This window comes from Octopus sinensis, linkage group LG12, assembly GCF_006345805.1.
Source record: "Octopus sinensis linkage group LG12, ASM634580v1, whole genome shotgun sequence".
Classification (NCBI taxonomy): domain Eukaryota; kingdom Metazoa; phylum Mollusca; class Cephalopoda; order Octopoda; family Octopodidae; genus Octopus; species Octopus sinensis.
The window spans coordinates 37,227,416-37,244,695 of NC_043008.1; the positions used below are offsets into that span (position 1 = coordinate 37,227,416).

Here is a 17,280-nt window from a genome sequence, read left to right on the forward strand (position 1 = left end):
CCAAATAGCTGTCACAAATTTAGATGTCATTCACATGTGTTACTGCTTTATATCTATACCACATCAAGAATCCATTGGTGACTCAGGTCATTGATAATTGGATTTTGTATTTATATTTTAGGTTGTCAAGTAGGAAATTTGTAGTAAGATATGTGGTAAATTTTGACAGCTGCTCATTTTGTGCAATTATTATATTTTCACAATCTTTATTTTTTGTTAGAAAGCTGACACATCTATTTCTTTATTCAAACTCATTTTGTGCTTTATAAAGTATTTATAAATCGTTTTATGCTGTCTTTGTTTAGAGATGGTAAGTTGGAAATTCGTACGGTTTTTAAATACGAGTTCTTTCATGGAAATACAACATCACAGACAGCTTGGAGTATTTCATTCTAATGTTATTACACAGCAGAGAGTATCAAACTGGTTTGCAAAATTTTGTTCTGGTAACATTCACCTCACAAATAAGCAATGCAGTCAACCAGAAACAAAAGTGGTTAATGATAAACTGAAAGCCACCGTTGAATCAGACCCATCTCAAAGTGTCTGTGAATTATCGTTGTTGTTTGATGTTAGTAAGCAAACAATATTGACTCACCTAGTTCAAATTGGTAAAGTGAAAAAGTTGGATAAGTGGGTTCCACATGAACTCAATGAAAATCAGAAACAATAATGTTTGGAAGCCTGCATTATGCTATTTTCTCTTCACAAAAATGAATCACTTTTGAATTGAATTGTAACATGTGATAAGAAATGGATCCAAAACAACAACCGTAACCATTCAGCACAATGGTTGGACAAAGATGAGCCACCAAAACAGTCCAAAAAGCAAAATTCATCAAAAGAAGCTGATGGTATGTGTTTGGTGGCCGGGCACAGGTGTGATCCATTATGATTTCATTAAACCTGGCTCATCAATCACGGCTGAAGTATACTGCAGCCAACTGAACCAAATGATGCAGAAACTTATGAAAAAAGAACCGAGATTTGTCAACAGATCCACTCCTATTTTATTGCAAGACAATGCCAGACCACACATCGCAAAAATGACATTGGCAAAACTACAGGAGTTGGAGTTGGAAGTTCTCCATCATCCGCCATACTTACCTGATCTTGCCCCCACTGACTACCAGTTCTTCCAGAATTTGGATAACTTTTTGATAGGAAAAAAATTGCCAGGCTTTTACAGTTCTGGGCTGGACAAGTTACTGCTGAAATGGCAAAAGTGTATTGACCATATGGGTGCATACTTTGATGAATAAAACTATTTCTTGTATTTATACAATATAAGCAAACTTCTTTTTCTTTTCTACAAATTTCATACTTGATAACCTAATAAGTACAGCATCCTGTCAGCATTTGATGTCAATATCATTTCACTGTCAGCTCTATGTGATTATACCTAGCCAATTTCTGGCAGCTTACATGTGCCATGATTCTTAATGAATCTTTATAACTGAAGCATGTGTGTGTGTATGCACATATATATATATATATATATATATATATATACATGTATGTATGTGTGTGCTATACACACACACACAAACATGCACACATATAATGGAATTCTTTCCATTTTTATGTATTAAATCCACTGAAAAGACTTTAGTCTGCTACGACTATACAAGAAATCTGCTGGTCAGTTTTGCCCATTATGAAACTGAACCCAAAATCATGTTTCCTGAACTTCTTTGTCCCTCAACCATACCTCTACACCTGTATACTTATTCTGTGTATTTATTTAGTGACTGAACTGCTAACACTTCACCAAGTGCAAGGAGGATCGTCCTTTGATGGGGATCTTAAACATGTACTGAAGAGTCTTGAGTTATTTGTGTTACTGATGAAAAGTATTAGTTAACAACTGATACTGTTTTTTATATTTGCATCAGATATTTGATCTCACTTTAGATTTTTCTAATGTTGTAAATATTTTAAATGCTTTAATCTATTTAACTGTTATAGAACTAGGTAGATTTTAAATCTTTCCTACAAAATCTAAGAATTAAAGTAAAGGGAAAAAGATGCAAAAAGAATTTTTATGTATCTAAAGACTGAAAATGTTTCCCATATTTAATTTAATAATTGTGCTGAAAATAAAGTTAAGTATTAAAATATTTAAATATCAAAATGTTATGTTTGACAATGTACTCTAAGAACAAGTTGTTTACCTTTTAAGCTTACTTATAACTTAATTGTTGCATTTTAAGTGCTAAACAAACATAATCATAAATTTTCAGTATGGAAATATTTTCTTTTCAAGAGCCATTAGATAATATCGATGTACTTAAGAATATTTAATCTAGCTTCAAATAATCAGCTAAAAATGGTTTCCATTAAAAAAAAAACTACAAAACAAAAAAATCTGCATTTCATTGCTTGCACTGAAATGTTCATTTTTTCCTTTCCACCAATTACATAATATCAGAAGCAAGCTTATTCATTCCTCACCGTAACATTGAATTTTATATTGAAAGTGTTCATTGCGTAAGAAGCATGCTGTGTTTGTGCAAAGTTTCGATATCATATAGATAGGCGAATGGAAGAACATCAGTACAGGTGATAATTTTTAATGAAATAATTTTCAAATAGATTAAGTGTTTTCAAATTAAATTGATGTTGCAAACTGTTGCTGAATAGCATACAGATTTCTGTGTGTATAATAGACATTTAGCAATTCAAATTAATAGTAATTAGTAATTCAAATTAATAATTAATATAGTTCGAATAACTTATTAACCAAAAAATAAATTCAAACATTATTTGTTCATTATTCTATAGATATCATTTCCTGTTTACTTCTTACACTCTTTCTCTCTCTATGTCTAATATAATTTTATATTAAAATACCAATAGCGGAAAAGTTTAAATTACTATATAAAGTTGCTAATAGTTTTCTTATATATTTTTGGTTACATCTGTATACATTTATGTTGATTTTGAAAACATTAAGAAATGTCTTTTAATCATTTATGACAAAATATTATATCTTATTTGAACCTTTCTTTGTGCCATATTTCTGTTGAAAATACATTGGTTTTATTCAATTAATTTTGAAAATAATGAAGAATTTTGTAAAATATATTTGTCATTCTTAAACTGGTGTTTAGAATGTAAATTCCCGATGTTTTGATAGGATTTTGATTTAGATCACTATAAAACAAAAAATTTTATCACAAAACCAAATGTGGTTTTAAGTGGGTTAGTATTGAAAAGGTTATAGCAAGAATTTGAAAGAATCACAAAAAAATTAATAAATCTCAACAATGTTTCTCACTAACAATATCAGAAATACTGGCATAGGAATGAAATAAATTCTATCTTTGTATTTTACCAGTTCCTACCAGTCTGTAACAGAAATCTTTATGTGGCCACTTAATCTTCTAAAAATAGCAGCCAAATACTCCACTAGTTACATTTTAGGAAGGGATACATTAGGCAATGTGTGAAAGAAGGATGAGGTGGTCATAAGTGAAATGCTTTTGGTAATATGATTAATCATTGAGTGCTGATCTGAGCAAATAATAACAACGTCATGTTTATTCATGTAAAGTAGACACTTATATGTAGACACACCATGAAATATGGGAAGTGAAATCCCAGAAAAAATATGTGTAAAGATATCTTTAGTATAATGATAGTTCAATGATATAATGTAAAAATAGGTTTAGCACAGTGAAAGAATTTTTAGTCAGTTTTACTGTAATTGCTCTATAAAATATATTGGAAATGTTCACACATCCTAAACAAGATGAAAAACAAATTTGAAAGTGAATTTGAATTTTATCAGTCTATGTTGTAAAAGTGCATTTACTCTTAAAGTAAATATTGTGGAAATTATAAGAGCATGGTTATTTTTTTTTCTAGAAATCAATTTGATTTTGATAATGATGTTGTACTTAAATAAGTTTATACTCAATTTATAATTAAATTTGCACAGTGATACACATGGTCATGTTGTTACAGGAAAACGAAGTATTTATCGTTTAAGCATAAATTTTTTTAAACCTCCAACATTTTACATTATGCATTTTTTTTTAAAAATAAAAATAGTCTTCAGGATTTTTTTATGGTTAGAATATCAGACATTTTTTAATTATATTTATTTTTTTCGGAATCAGAATCTTAATAAACTGAAACACAACATTTTAAATTTTCAGAAAGTGAAAAAATATTTAGACATTTTGTTAAAAAACTAAGCACATTTCATTAGTCTCCCCATTTCCTGTTTTGGTTTTATATTTTAGGTTTTACTTTCAAATCATTTCAGTGAGTAAAGTGAGAAACAATTTAGAGCAATGCAATCTCTAACATGAATATACACTTGAATTATAATAAACATTGAGGGAAACTGTGGAAGAGGTAGACCCAGGAAAATCTGGGACGAGGTGGTGAGGAACAACCTTCGAACTTTAGGTCTCACCGAGGAAATGACTAGAGACCGAGACCTTTGGAATTATGCCGTGCGTGAGAAGACCCAGCAGGACAAGTGAGACCATAACCCGTGGCCTCTACCTGGGATGTAGCCAGTCCACTTATGCATACCTTTCCTTCTTGGGATACAAAACTCTACTTGTGAAGATCTGTTGAGGCAAGTGAAAATCAAAATCAAAATCAAAATCGAAATCGATCAACATCAATGGTAATTGTTGCTGTGATACCAGTGCCGGTGGCACATAAGAGAACCATCTGAATGTGGCTGTTGCCAGCACCGCCCCGACTGGCCATCGTGCCGGTGGCACGTAAAAAGCACTATCCAATCATGGCCGTGGCCAGCCTCGCCTGGCCTCCATGCCAGTGGCACGTAAAAAGCACCCACTACACTCACGGAGTGGTTGGCGTTAGGAAGGGCATCCAGCTGTAGAAACACTGCCAGATCAGACTGGGCCTGGTGCAGCCTTCTGGCTTCCCAGACCCCAGATGAACCATCCAACCTATGCTAGCATGGAAAGCAGACACTAAACGATGATGATGATTATAATAAACATTTAAGAAGACGTTGAAGGCTGCCCACGGGACTCGCTCCTGTAGACATAACAGGTTCAAGTCCTATGAGGAGCCTTTGACTTTTCCTACCCTGAAGGGTTTTCAAACCCAATATTCGCATGTTATTTATAGCTTTATGTGATGTCTTTGAGATATGCTATTCCCAAATAAAAGGAAAAACGGTTATAATGAGTTAAGCTGTAGGCAAAGGTATGGGTGTGTGGTTAAGCAGTTTGCTTCCCATCCACATGGCCCCAAGTTCAATCCTACTGTGTGCTACCTTGGTCAAGTGTCTTCTACTATAGGCCAGAGCTGATCAAAACCGTGTAAATGTATTTGGTAAACAAACTGAAAGAAGCCTATTTTGTATGAGTGTGTTGTGTGTGTGTGTGTGTGTGTGTGTGTGTGTGTGTGTGTGTGTGTGTGTGTGTGTGTGCATGGATGTGTGTTTGAGTGGATCTGACAGAAAGAAGCCCATCATATGTGTGTGTATGTGTGTGTGTGTGAATGTGTGTGTTTTTGTCTCCTTGTCTTGACATCACATGATAGTCATAAATGAGCATCATCCTCATCATATAAGCATTGTCATTTGGTGATGGTAGTGTTGGTGGTGGCGGTGGTGGTGTTGATGATGATTATGATGATGTAGATGGTAATGATGGTGGCAGTGATGATGATGATGATGATGAGGAGGAGGAGGAGGAGGAAGAGGATAATAAGCTGTTCTGGGTATGGTCTTATTCTTGTGATTGGTCAAAAGTGATTAACATTTAGTTCTCATGTCTAATGTGATCCTCTAATTTTCAGATTTAAAAATCAGGAAAAAAAACATGTGTATATCATTACATAAATAACTATGTTATCACACTGCATTTGTTTATGATGCTCTACTGATTTAGTCACTCCATCATCCTACCAGTAAGAAATGAATGCAAAATGAAGTGCAAAATTGAGAGTAAAATTTAATAAAGAAAAAAAAAACCCAAAAAAATCAAACAAACAAACTAAAAAAAAAGACATAATAATTCAGGATTACAACATCTGAGAATAAATTTCTTGATTACATTTTTAAAATGAAAATAAGCTCTGAAATTGCAATTTTCATGAATGCATGTTATTTTTATATTCAATATTTGCAAAGTTGTAGGAAAAGAAAACACTATCAAATAAATGAATGAATGACTAGATAAATAAATAAATAAAACAAATAATTAATCATGTTTTAAATGTAATCATTTCGTTACAATTGAGAATAAAAGTTGGGCCATTATTAAAAGATATTTATAGAGACTTTAACACCTTATAACCTGTGCAGTTTATTCTTGATGATAATGTTATGTACTTATTAGATGCTGAGATTCTTAATTATTTCATACTAAAGAAATCCCAGCAGATTGAAATAGCATCAGCTCATCACCACCAATGCTACCGTCACCGCCACTGCCACCACTACCACCACCACCACCACCATTACCATCACCATCATCATCATCATCATCACCATCACCATTAACACCACCACCACCACCACCACCACCTCCACCAACACCAACACAACCACAACCAGCATCACCATCATCATCACCACCATCACCACCACCACCACCTCCACCACCACTACCTCCCCCAACACCACCACCACCACCAGCATCACCGCCATCATCAGCATCATCCTCACTACCACCACCACCACCACCACCACCACCACCAGCATCATCACCATCATCATCATCATCATCCTCACCACCACCACCACCACCACCACCACCAGCATCATCAGCATCATCAGCAACATCACCACCACCACAACCTCCACCACCACCACCTCCCCCAACACCACCACTACCAGCATCACCGCTACCATCATCATCATTCTCACCACCACCACCACCACCACCACCACCACCACCACCACCATCATCACTACCACCACCGCCACCACCACCACCACTACCACCACCACCATCATCATCATCATCATCATGGTGGTGATGCTGGGCTTTGTATTTTTTCATAGCTCCCATGGTTACCAAGATAATCTACTATAATAATACTCTTGTGTTTATGAATGAGAAAGGAAGGAGTGATAGATGAATAAGGAAGAAAGGGGTGATGTCATACTTGGTAGTGGGATGATGGAAATAGAATGCTGAAAAAATAAATCAAACAGTGTTTCAACTCTGTGTGAATATGTGTGTGTATGTAAAAGAGGGTGGGGTATGTGAATGTGTGTGTGTGTGTGTTTGTGTGCATGCGTGTGTGCATTGGAAGTGGGATGGGTCATCTTTATTCGCTTAGTATTTGGGTTTATGTTTTGATTTGGTTGAATCTTGGTTGTTTTTTTTGTTGGTAAGTTATTTTTAGCTTTTTGACAGAAAAACATCATTCTAAAATTGTTTTTAACGTAAACATTCCTAAACAAGTCGAGTGCTTACACAGAGCAGGTTTTACAGCCACATCATCCAAACTGACCAGGTGAAACCGGGCTTAGCTGCTAATATATCTATATCTATATCTATCTATCTATCTATCTATCTATCTATCTATTTATCTATCATCTACCTATCTGTCTGTCTGTCTGTCTGTCTATCTATCTATCTATCTATACCAAATATATACGTTTTATTTATTATTTTGCACATTACTTAATCATTGGTATATTTTTTATCTTATATTTGATATTTCTATTATATGTAATTTTCTAGATGGTGTAATTTAGTTTTTCATTTTGAATTGATAAAAGGTGGTTTTTCTAATTTATATATATATATATGTGTGTGTGTGTGTGTGTATACGATTCTGACAGGGTGTAAAGTTAGGTTACTTGTAAAGAAGCACTCCGTCCGAATATTGGGCTATCAACGACAGTACCCCTTAGATATAAGCCTGATGAAGTGTCTCTCTCTATTGTCTAAAACTGCAAACATTACATAAATTTTGACTTTAAATTTTTGTGTAAACTGGCTTTGCAAATAGAGTTGGTACTGAAACAATTATAAAGAATGTTGAAGACGTGTTAAAGCTTTTCTTTGTCTTCTTATCATTTGGATATATACACACACACATATATATATAACAAACTTCTTTCAGTTTCTGTTGACCAAATTCACTGCCAAAGCAAAAGTAAAGGATGCTTATTCAAAATGCCATGCGGTAGGATTGAAACTAAAGCCATTTTACTGAGAATTGATTTTCTTATCCACACTTCATTGCTGAAATGAAGTGAAAGGAAATGAAAATGCTATCTAATTAAATAAACTCATAAGGTAATATATTTTATTCTTTCCACTTCACTAAGAAAAACATAAAATGAATTCCTGATAAGATGGGTTTTTTTTTTCTCTTGTTATAGAAATGTGATGAATAACCAATTGACATAAATCTTATAACATCTTATTATAATTAAAAATGAATGAAGAAGCCACGACAGTGCAAATAAAGGAACAAAAAGAAACAAAACCCCTGAAAACATGGGTTTATACTTATATTCTATTTTAATATTTCTGTCAACAAGGTTCTAAGCTTATATTTTATATTGTTTAAGACAATAGGTAGTCTGTCTAACAAACAAACTGTTTTTTTTAACAGGTCAAGCTAAATATGGCACAAGAAAGAACAGTAGAGATATTAAGTATACAAGAAGACTACAAAGAAGATGGCACATTAATTTAAATAGCAGTAATCTAAATTGAAAGATTTTATATGAATATGATAGAGTGGCTGTGTGGTAAGTAGCTTGCTTACCAACCACATGGTTCCGGGTTCAGTCCCACTGTGTGGCACCTTGGGCAAGTGTCTTCTACTTTAGCCTCGGGCCGACCAAAGCCTTGTGAGTGGATTTGGTAGACGAAAACTGAAAGAATCCCATCATATATATGTATATATATATATGTATGTGCGTGTATATGTGTCTGTGTTTGTCCCCCTAGCATTGCTTGACGACCGATGCTGGTGTATTTATGTCCCCGTCACTTAGCGGTTTGGCAAAAAGAGACCGATAGAATAAGTACTGGGCTTACAAAACGAAGAATAAGTCTCGGGGTTGAGTTGCTCAATTAAAGGCGGTGCTCCAGCATGGCCGCAGTCAAATGACTGAAACAAGTAAAAGAGTAAAAGAATATACTGAATGAATAGTGATAAAATAGCAATGTGTTACTCTGAAAATTGGCAAGAGATATGTAAGGAGAGAACCATTCTGTCTTGCAAATGGCCATCTCTATTGCACTAATAATGATTAAGGAAGTGATTTTGAGGAGGGTCTTGGATACCAAACATTTCCACCATTATAGGCTGAAAAAGAAACCTATCAAAGAGCTGACTCTACATTATCAGAAAACTCTTGTCTATCTTTGATCGATGGCACTTGAGTCTGACATCGATTTCCCTGGGTCACAGAAAGTGGCAACTGTAACATCACAGATGAAAAACTTGCTGGCTCAGAATCATAAACTTGTGATGCCATTCAGACATTTAGAGGTTAATAAATGGTATCTTTTAAAACCCAGGTGGAAAGTATACTTTGCCTTAGTTGTTTATTCAGTTTGTTCAAATGCTTAGCTTACAAGGGCACACATTTTTTGCTTCATTGTCCTGGAGGGAGGAATAGTACTCATGGCCTTTGCAGGCCCTCATGACACCAATGAGACTGCAGCTGTTAAGGTTCTGTTTAAACTGTTGCAAGCTGTTACTAGCAGGAAAGTTATGTGCAAGGAGAAGGTTCTGATGGGAGGATATTCTGAGGAAAAAGGACAAGGCATATTGGTTTGAGTGAAACTTAAGATGGGGACACAGTAGGGGTGATGAGAAGAGGAGAAATGAATGAGTTGGGTGTGCCTGAGGTAACAAAAGGCCTGCTAACTCTGAAATATAGGGGCCATTATAGTATCAATAGAAAAGTCAGAAAGAGGATACAGTACACCTGTGGACTAGAAGCTAGAGTATGTCAAAGAGTAATTTTGTATCAGTCAATTGTGTGTCATTTCATTTCTCTGGATGTGATCCCTGATATCTGTCTGTGTTTAGTAGTGGTACCGTGGGAGCCATGCACAATTGAGTCACATATGAGCCCTGTATAATGACATTAATTGTTGTGTGTTGAAAGAGAGCTTCTGAGATATATTCTTTAAGATGAAGAATATGTTTTGGTGTGGTTGGTTTCAGTAGTTTGTTTGTTTAGAGTGCTTATCTTATTGATCTGGAAATGCAATTGGGGATGGCCAACAGATTCACTGAGTTCCAATTCTGAACTTTAATATGTATATTTATATTTGAAAGAAAACAGATTTAGTCACATTTTTGTATGATAATGGATTAGAAACACATTACCATTTTGTGTCAGCACGCATGAGCTGTTAACACTTCTGCAAGTGCACAGATGATAGAGAGAACATTTGGTATTTCTCCACCAGGCTTTCTGCAAATTTATGTAATATCTTTCGTCTATAAAATTACTACTGGTTCACCTGTATATGCACTAATATAGCACAACAGAGAGGAAATCTATAAAGAACCTCCTCATGCAGTAACAGATGAGTGTTGATGACTGAGTCATGACTCTGACTCTATGACTCTTGTTATTAACTCAGCCACTCAAGCAATTAGGACAGAATGTGAGCCTTATATACAAACACATGTATGGTTCTTCCACTTTGTAGAATGTACAAGAAGAAAAATAGTGAGCTTAAGGCTTATCAACAAATATAAAGATAACAGTGACTTGTGACGGTTTCATGGAGAAGTAGATGCACTTGCCCTCCCCCCTTTTGTTTTACAGTGAACAAATGCAGGATCAGTGAGAAGCCTGTCCAGAAGTGGCTAACCCTTTATAAAGCATTTATAAAACTACCTTAGACAGCACTTATGTCAGAGGAACTTTTATATATTAATATGGTAAAAGACCTAATCTTAGATTTATTTCATTATGATTCTCATACTAAATAGTAACTGGAATTAATATGTTTTTTTCATCTTGTTGGCTATGAGAACCCTTCCAACTGGAAAATAAACAGAGCACTTCAGAAAGAAGCCATCGTTAATGTGTTCATTTCTCAAGATGTAATTTGTTTTCCTCTCCACCCTGATCCCTCACCCATTAAAAAATATGGAAAAAATTAGATGCATACAGACATCCACTAACAATATAAAAACTGTACAAAGACTATGGAAATAAAGATCACAAGAACATCCATCAGTTAATCCAAGGTGTTAAACATTTGCCTTTAATTACGTCTAATAATTTAATTTTACTCTGCTTTCAAGTAACTTTATAATCACATGCAATTAATTGACCTGATTTTAAAGACAATATTTTAATTAAAAATTATTTTAATCAAACATGCCATTCATTGCTATTTTAACCTGTGCCACTTTTGCTATGCTGCTTTTACTTGTACCGTTTACATAAGTCATTTTTTACTATGCTACTGCCATAAATATTACTATGACCATCCTAATGTCAGTATTATAAAACAAATATGGTGAGGTCTCCTATATGTAATACTCTCAGTTGAAAAATTATTTTCCAAAACATAAACTGTTATCTGATCTTATTTGAGTTAACTCCCTTGTTGTCATCTTGAGATTTTAAATACAATAAATGTGAGTTTTCATTTTCTTGTTGTATAGATAATCTCAGTTTATATCTATCAACATTTTTCAGTTCATTATCCTACATATGAGACCATAGACTGTTTATTTAGTACTTTCTCTCAGCCATACTATTGATATAATTAGTACCACAAGACTGCCTGTATTTCTAAACACATATACATATTTATATGTGTGTTTGCATATGTGTGAAGGTGTGTGGTATATTGGTGTGGGTGTTGTGCTCACAATTACAAAATTATATATTCATTTTCCAGACTGGGTAGAGTGTTGTGTTTTTGAGCAAAACACTTAATTTCATGTTGTTCCAGGCCATTTAGCTTTAAATTAGTAAGCCTGCAATGGCCACAATATATGTATATATCCAAATTTAGAATATATACACCCAAATTTAAAATTATTATGCACATGCACACACACACACACACACACAAACACACACACACACACATGCACACACACACACACACATATATATATTTGATATATGTTGAGTGTTGACTTAGAAGAAAAATTACTGAATACGCAATTAGAGATTCATATTTTTACCATAGTCAAGTGAGTCTTTGCTGCTCAGAGTAGCAAGAGACCAACTTAACCAAATAGACAAAATAGAAAAATAAATAAATAAATGAATGAATTTGCGTGTGTGTGTGTGTTTTCCATCATGTGTGTTCTCAGGCACAATAATGCAGCTAAAATTTTCTTTCCAACTGCCCAGCTGTCCAAAAAGGTACAATATACTCTTTTACTCTTTTACTCTTTTCATTGTTTCAGTCATTTGACTGTGGCCATGCTAGAGCACCACCTTTAGTTAAGCAAATCGACCCCAGGACGACTTATTCTTTGTAAGCCTAGTACTTATTCTATCGGTCTCTTGTGCCGAACCGCTAAGTTATGGGGGCGTAAACACACCAACATTGGTTGTCAAGTAATGTTGGGGGGACAAACACAGACACACAAACATATACATATATAAGACAGGCTTCTTTCAGTTTCTGTCTACCTAATCCCCTCACAAGGCTTTGGTCGGCCCAAGGCTATAGTAGAAGACACTTGCCCAAGGTTCCATGCAGTGGGACTGAACCCGGAACCATGTGGTTGGTAAGCAAGCTACTTTACCACACAGCCACTCCCATATATATATATATATATATATGTTGTTGTACTTGTAAAACTCCAAGTCTGTCCAGATTGAGCATGTGCAGGCAAATTATTAACCTTTCATTACCCCAGTTTGATTGAAATACCTTATCTTTGATTCAATTCTAAAAATAATGAAAATTATAGTGAAATACTTTTGTCCAGAACATCAATTAACATGATATTTCGATGGAAGGATTTAAACTAGATTACATTACAACAGGAAATTTGTAAAGTTTTTATCATAAAACCAAGGGTGGTGTTGGACAGGTTGGTATCTAAAACTATTTGGCAAGAGATAATGATCGTAGAAGCAGTGAAGGCAGTTAGTTGCTGTCTGACCTAAGATCAATATCTTCCCATCAAATCCATTATGAAAAACATTACCCATTTTATCTTTATGTATATCAAGGACTCTTTTGTCTTATATATCAAATTTTATATATATATATTTTCAATTCTAGAGTGTGATTTGAGGAATATTTAGCTGCTATTTCAAACAGAGTGACCAGCAACATAGAGCTCCTGCAACTATGGTTATTGCTTACATATTATTGTTGCTACTCTTGTTGATGTTGTTATTGATTATGATGATATTTTTATGCTAATTATTGTTTTCTCAAACTCCTGTTGATGTCATTATTGTCATAGCAACAATAACTGCAATTGAGACAGACATATTTTCGACATTATAATTGTATGGGGGCATGGTGGTGGTGGTGGTGGTGGTGGAGTTTGCATTTACTTTTGAGATTGTAGTATGTAACATTATCAAAAAATCCCTGCATTGTAAATTTGGATACTATGATTTTCTATAGTTAAGGTACTGTGGCATAACTGCAATTTAGTATCCCCACTATTTTTGTTTGCTTGTATCTTTATTAAAAAGTTTCAATTTTGCAGAGATATGTTTTCAAAAACATTGATTACAATCATATTAGTGAAATAAAAAAATTTTCACTTTTCTGTCACTTTGGCAGTTTTAAACTGTTTTGTTCAAATTTGTAAGCTTGACACATCAACATAATGTAATGTATAACTTAAAACCATACTTCTTCAAAATGTCATTTAAAAATAATCATTTCAAAGAAAGTTGTTTGGAAACAAAGTCAGCAGCTGTTATATTATTTCATATCTTAGTTCCAATTAACTTTTGTTGTAATTTCATTCTGAGAGAGTAGGTGGAAAAGTTTTTGGGGGCAATGTCTCTTCGTTTAATTAAACGAAAAAATAAATTTAAAGAAAAAAAAGGGAAATAATAATCTTGTTAAAAGACATTAATTCTAAATATCTCATTGCATCATATACATTACCTTTCACTTTTTTTTTGTGGGGGGGGTTAAAATAAGTACCAGTTGTACACTGGGGTTGATGTAATCAGCTAGCCCCAACCCCTCAAAATTGTTGGCCTTGTGCCAAAATTTTAGATCAATATATAGTTGCACCTTGCTGTACACACACCTGTTGTGGCACACTCAGGGTGATCTTAATGCAAGAGTTCACAGGACAGCTGTCCAGGGGCTTCATGAGTCGAGTGGTCCAATTTTGATCTATGTATGCTTGCTTTGCTATTGATATATGATTACTATAAGGCACAGTGCTTTGACCTGCCCTTAGGGCCTATATAGCTGCTGAGACCATTCTGGGCACAATGCTTGAAAAGCTGAAATCTCTGTAGAAATCAAGGTGCCAATCACATAGAAGTAGGATATTTTATGTTTCAATTACATTTTGTTGTAGTTAAGTAACTTCAGCCTGGAGGGGCTTGCACAGGTCATAGGTATTGACCATTAAAAAGGCTTATATTTAAGTACCTCATAATATCTTGTACTTCATAAAAGAATTTATGTACCTTGTGTCATTTCACTGCCTGCATATCTTCTGTGGTATACTGCTTGGGAACCGTTGGTCTAAACAGAAATCCTATAAAAAGTAAGAGGTGTTGTCTCTCTTCATCTGAATAAACCATTTAAAAGAAATCAATATTCATTTATTTTTGACAAACAAACACAAAAGGACAGTATGAAAGTGATTTTTTTTATTAATGGTTAATCATTTCAATAATATTCATAATTGTAGTGGTGTAGAGTTGTGAGGGATAATAAATTATGACAGACTCTTGTATGGAATTCAATATTGTTTACTTGAAATGTATACAAATATAACATATATTCTAAACAAGAAATCGGAAACAGATACAAAAGGAAATATAAAATGGAAAAGGAACAACAAAGAAATATAAACATAAAGTAAAATAATAGACAAGTCTATATTTCTTCAATGATTTAAATAAGTGTTCTTTTCTTTTTCTTCTATATCTTTGTTCTCTTCTTGTACTTCTGCTTTGTCTTTGAAATAAAATAAATGAATTTACTTATGATGTAATGAGATGAGGAGCAGTACAATAGAAACTTATGTCACGAGGGGTTGGCTGCTTTTAATAAACCCTTCATACAATTCAGCTAACAAAGCAGCCTCTATTTCATGAACATTATATACAACCCTGGTGCAATTTTATGTCAAAATTTTATTATTATTATTTTTGTATTTTTAATATTATTCTGTAAATTATAGCAATAATAGTTCTGATTAGTTACATCAATGCACCTTAGAGAATCTTTTGTTCTCTCAGCTGATGCGAAAGAAGCTCATAAATCCATAGCAAAAGATATGTCCTATTTCCCCTTCACTTTGTCTATACATGCTGAACCAAACTGAAATTGCTTCCCTTTTGAAAATTTACCTGTATTGGTTTGAATGGATTGTAGTGATACGATTGATATCAAAAGACTATGCTGCTGAAAAAGTAGTGCAAGCTTTCTATTAAGTACTGGTTTTCCCAAAACTGCTTCAATTTAGAAAAATTCTACCTTTGTTCAATTCTAAGGTCTCTGACTTGACAGGATTGTATAGATACCATATGGATACATTTTCTCTGCACATCTTTGCACACAAACTTTGTTAACGTCTCATATTTTTTATTTCTTTCCTTTCTTTACATATGTATTGTTAATGATATCATTAAAATCTATATTGACCCCTTTTTTCCATTTACTTTGGGATGCAATGCGAATAAAGTGTTTAGAAATAGTTGTCCATAATCAGCCTGAGAGGTTTTAGCTCAGACTTTAATTTGATCTACAAAACTAAACAAGTTTCATACTCCTGCTTTATGTGATTGTGCAATCTACTAGAAATAACAACCAAATCTCCCTTAAATCACAACATATCTGCTTAGACAAGTAAAACAGACACTAAATAATTTTCTTCTACTCCAACCTATGTTAGCATGGAACACAGACGTTAAATGATGATGATGATAATGGTAGTAACATTAGTTGGCATGTCAAACTATGGAATGAAATGAAGATCATAAACTATTATACATATCATCATCATCAAATTCACCATCGTCTTCATTATCCTTATCATCACTGTTGCTTTTCATCTACTTTTTTTAATGTTGGTCAAGGTGAGCTGAAACTTGTTAAGGCAATTTTCTGCTGCAAGACACTCTTCCTGTTACTAAATATCATCTCCTTAGGTTTTTTGCATGGTGGACTGTGCAACAGCTGGGCATGTTTTCTATAGCAGGTATAAACATTAATGCCACTGCCTAAACAGTGTCATGGTTTAAACATGAAGACAATACCAAAACACAGATTGGAAGAGACTAACACATGCATGTTTTCACACACATTCACATACTCTTATACACACACATACACATATACATACATGCCTATATATATATGTCTATGCATATGCATACACACACACACATACACGCTTATTTATACAATTATATACATATGTATATGCATATATATATGTGTATATATATATATATGTGTATATATATATATATATATATGGACATACGAATGTGTGTGTGTGTGCATATGAAAGTACCTATACATGTGTGTGTGTGTGTGTGTGCATGTGAAGGTACATTGCTTTGTGGTTAAAGTGTTGCTCTCACAGTTGCAAGATAAGGGTTTCAGTTCTCAGACATGCCACACATTGTGTTCTTGAGCAAAACACTTCATTTCATATTGTTACAGTTCGCTCAACTGTAAATGTGTAACCACCCTGTGATGGAGTGGTGCCCTGTTCAATGGGAGTGTCACCCTGCCCACCTAGCCAGTGGGCTGCCACTATTTGTAAACTACAAAAACAAACGTGTACACACACACACACATATAGATAGATATGTATGTATATACATATATATATATATACATTCATTCATATATATATACATACATACATACATACATACATACATACATACATATATATACATATATATATATAGAGGTAAGACAAATTTTTCATGTTTGTTGCACAGACACGTCTTTGCTAGTAAAAATGCAGTGAAGCGCTATACAATAGCGTCGTACTTGTATCGATTGCTATTTTCCAGTAAATATTGGTGCCATGTTGTACTACTTATCTGTTTATATATATATATATATATATGTATACACTAGACATGAATTCATAAACTACAAAATATAAATATCCATACTCTCACACTTG

At 34.0% G+C, this 17,280-nt stretch overlaps 1 long non-coding RNA gene across 1 annotated transcript; it reads right to left on the reverse strand.

Moving 5' to 3' along the window:
* Window positions 1–234: 234 nt before the first annotated feature.
* On the reverse strand, window positions 235–16,410 carry LOC118765529. Its single transcript, XR_005001392.1, has 3 exons — window positions 16,399–16,410; window positions 2,812–2,820; window positions 235–347 (listed from the first exon to the last, which is right to left on the reverse strand). It is a non-coding gene; the product is annotated as an uncharacterized LOC118765529 (long non-coding RNA).
* Between the last annotated feature and the right edge of the window lie 870 nt (window positions 16,411–17,280).